Source organism: Periplaneta americana, chromosome 14 (assembly GCF_040183065.1).
Source record: "Periplaneta americana isolate PAMFEO1 chromosome 14, P.americana_PAMFEO1_priV1, whole genome shotgun sequence".
Taxonomy (NCBI): domain Eukaryota; kingdom Metazoa; phylum Arthropoda; class Insecta; order Blattodea; family Blattidae; genus Periplaneta; species Periplaneta americana.
In genome coordinates, this window is record NC_091130.1 from 130,692,041 (window position 1) to 130,695,803 (window position 3,763).

General features: G+C 35.2%; 1 non-coding gene across 1 annotated transcript; it reads left to right on the forward strand.

Moving 5' to 3' along the window:
* The first annotated feature begins 2,538 nt into the window (after positions 1-2,538).
* On the forward strand, positions 2,539-2,611 carry TRNAI-GAU (transfer RNA isoleucine (anticodon GAU)). The gene has a single exon. It is a non-coding gene; the product is annotated as a tRNA-Ile (tRNA).
* Positions 2,612-3,763: the final 1,152 nt, after the last annotated feature.

Genomic DNA, 3,763 nt, shown 5'->3' on the forward strand with positions numbered 1-3,763 from the left:
TAAACCCAGACAAATCAGAAGCTATAATAATGGGCCACCAACGAGCATTAAACAAAATAGATCTAGCCACTGTATCAAATACAAAAATAAATAATACTACAATTACATATAGTAAGACAGTAAAAAATGTAGAGGTATATTTAGCTTCAAATTTAAATTTTAAAAGTCAAGTGACCTACATATGTAAGAAAACTTTTTCCATAATTCATTCCCTCAAACACTTAACCAATGTTTTACCTCTCAGCCTTAAAAAGAACCTGATCCAAACTTTAGTGATGCCCCACTTCGATTATTGCGATGCTTTATTCACGAATCTAAATACTGATCTTGCCCATAGACTACAGCGTGTTCACAATATCTGCGTTCGTTTCGTTTGTAACATTAGAAAATTCGATCATGTAACACCGTCACTAGAATTATTGTCTTGGAGTCCACTTAAAGAAAGAAGATTCTTCAACTCTCTCTTATTACTATTTAAAATCATCCACATCTCCACACCCTCTTACCTAGCATCTCGTTTTGTTTACCTTTCACTACCTCGAACCCGGAACATGTACCTTCTCTCTATTCCTCTGCACAGAACATCCTTCTACTAATCATCTTTCAGTATATCTATTCCACGCCTCTGGAATTCTCTCCCTGACCACGTCAGAGACTGTAGGACAATATCAAAATTCAAATTTAAATTAAAAAATCACATTCTAGTTCGTGGAATTGCTTGTTGAACACATGTCAGGTTGCGCAACTTCACCTTAACCCATGACATATAGTAAATATTGTAACTATGCTGTTGTAAAATTGAAAATTAATATGTAATGTATTTATTATTATTATTATTATTATTATTATTACTATTATTATTATTATTATTATTATTATTATTATTATTGTTCTCAGTTATCAGTATCAACATTGCTATCTCTATTTTCTTTCTTTTTGTTGTATTAGCTCGATGAGAGCACTATAATGTACTTTTGACTCTGTTAACCCTCTACAGGGCTTTAACTTAATTTGTACCATTTTCATCAGTGTTTGTATTTCTTTTTTGTATTTATATGTGCTATCTGGTAGGATGGAAGAGAAGGCCTTATGGCTTTAATCCTGTCAGATTAAATAAATTATTATTATTAAATACAACTCTACATACAACTGTCATGATTTGGCTTCAGAACGCCCTTTAAACCACTAAAATCTTACGCTAAGGGCCGATTGTATAAACCATTTAATCTTAGATCAGATTTTAAATTGATCCTTGTTCTAGCTGAACTTGGAATTTTGTGTTGTATAAAGTCTAATATGAGATCAATTTGTCTTAAAATAAAGTCAACTTTGACTGAAACAATTTCTCCGATTAAGTTAGATGATACAAGTTCAGTTATTTCTTTTCTGTTTGAAATATACGAGTGGCGGATTGTGCAAATAAAATGTCCATTATTATTATTATTATTATTATTATTATTATTATTATTATTATTATTATTATTATTATTATTATTAAATATGGTAGGTACATATATATATATATATGTTTTCAATTTCTTGCCTTAATACACAAACAATCTTATATTTTATAAGGTTCTATCGTGCTCAGCAGTATCAAATTCCATAACCTATAATTATATTATGTTTATAACAACCATTAATTTTTAATGGATATGATAGGTACATTCATCAATTTTCAATTAACTGTATTACTAAACGAAAATTGTCGTTTTACAAAGCTTTATTATGTTTAGCAGTATCAAATACCATAACATGATAACACTTTGGAGAACAGTCAACCTTCTTCTAATTGTCCGCCTTTATTTACATTGCACAAAACAAACTAGTGTCTCTAACAGAGTGTACGGAAAGTCGCTAGATTTCTCATTATCAACAAAGAAAGATTAAATTTTGTCATTATGGGGTGCTAAAAAGGTCGCTAAATCTCTATTTAAGCAATATGACAGTTAAAAGAAATTGTTGTTGAAAAACAGTTACAGTCGCTAGATTGGCAACAATGAACAAACGTATCCAATTTTACCTCTATATCCACAGACTTCAAAGTGGGCTGACAACCGTCCAGCAACCAACGTTGAGTGCACACTAACTCTGTGTGACTTAAATTGTGGTTTTCTGTTAACGAACAGTGACGTGTATATGCAAATCAAGCTTTCAGGTACAACTCCCTGTAAAGTTGATTTGAATAATTTCGAGGGAAAAATTGTTCTGGGGCCGGGTATCGAACCCGGGACCTTTGGTTTAACGTACCAACGCTCTACCAACTGAGCTACCCGGGAACTCTACCAGACACCGATCCAATTTTTCCTCTATATCCACAGACCTCAAAGTGGGCTGACAACCGTCAAGCAACCAACATTGAGTGCACACTAACTCCGTGTGACTTGAATTGTGGTTTTCTGTTAACGAACAGTGACGTGTATTATGCAAATCAAGCTTTCAGGTACAACTCCCTGTAAAGTTGGTTGCTTGACGGTTGTCAACCCACTTTGAGGTCTGTGGATATAGAGGAAAAATTGGATCGGTGTCTGGTAGAGTTCCCGGGTAGCTCAGTTGGTAGAGCGTTGGTACGATAAACCAAAGGTCCCGGGTTCGATACCCGGCCCCGGAACAATTTTTCCCTCGAAATTATTCAAATCAACTTTACAGAGAGTTGTACCTGAAAGCTTGATTTGCAATGAACAAACCTATACAACATGGTCCGTGCATCACATATTTCGCCTTGTTTATGCGATGTTGCCATATCCTTTTCACGTAAACTTCGATTGAATTTGGACCAAGATAATTTGACCGCAGAAAAGTCTTATACAATAGAAGAAGTGTCTGAACTCGGTTCAGTTTTCGGTCTTCGATCAAAGTTGATCTTTAGTCTGGGAGTTTTATACAATTGGGCCTAAAAGTGACAATTGAATCAAACTGACTCTTGTAAACAGCAGAAATTGCGACAAAATATTAGTTCTAGCTTTGGAATCGAAGAATCGCATGCTCCCATTTGATTCTAAATGCATACATCTTTGGTTTCATAAGCTGTGTTGGAAAGAGAGGATAAAGAAAGAATGATACTGAAACTGATCAGAGAGAGGAGAAGAAATTGGCTGGGTCACTGGTTGAGAATAAACTGCATTCTGAAGGATGCACTAGATGGGATGGTGAACGGGAGAAGAGTTCGAGGCAGAAGAAGATATCAAACAATAGACAACATTAAGATATGTGGATCATTGTGTCAACTACTGAGTTATTTGGTATTCATGGAATTGATGATGGCGAGATGAGGATGAGGATTCGCCGCGGTTTTCCCGACTGTCTTTGTGGTTGGGGAGGACCCCAGAGAGAGCCCAACCAGGCGGTCGGCCCAGGAGGGAGTCAGGCCCGCACGTCGTATCGGCGAGCAGGCGCGTTACCATCTGAATACGACGGCCGATTTTTATATTCTATTTTTACGTTTATATTGTATTTTATATAATACTGGTGGCTTGTGCAGCAAATTAAGTTCATTAGACGTTCAACTAACATTTTTCAGATATATTTTCAATGAAGAATATTTGTTTCCATAATAATGAAAAATACTCTCTCTCGAGCCAATACTAAAGAGAACCGCGCATATAGATATCTACATCACACCGCCATTAAATATATGAAAAAGACCCAAGACATATATAGCCGCCACTCAGTAAAATATAGAACTCAAAATCTAATTTTAGTTATTCTCTACATCTACTTACATAACCCCAAACCTTTCACTTTCATATCATCAATATAGCAT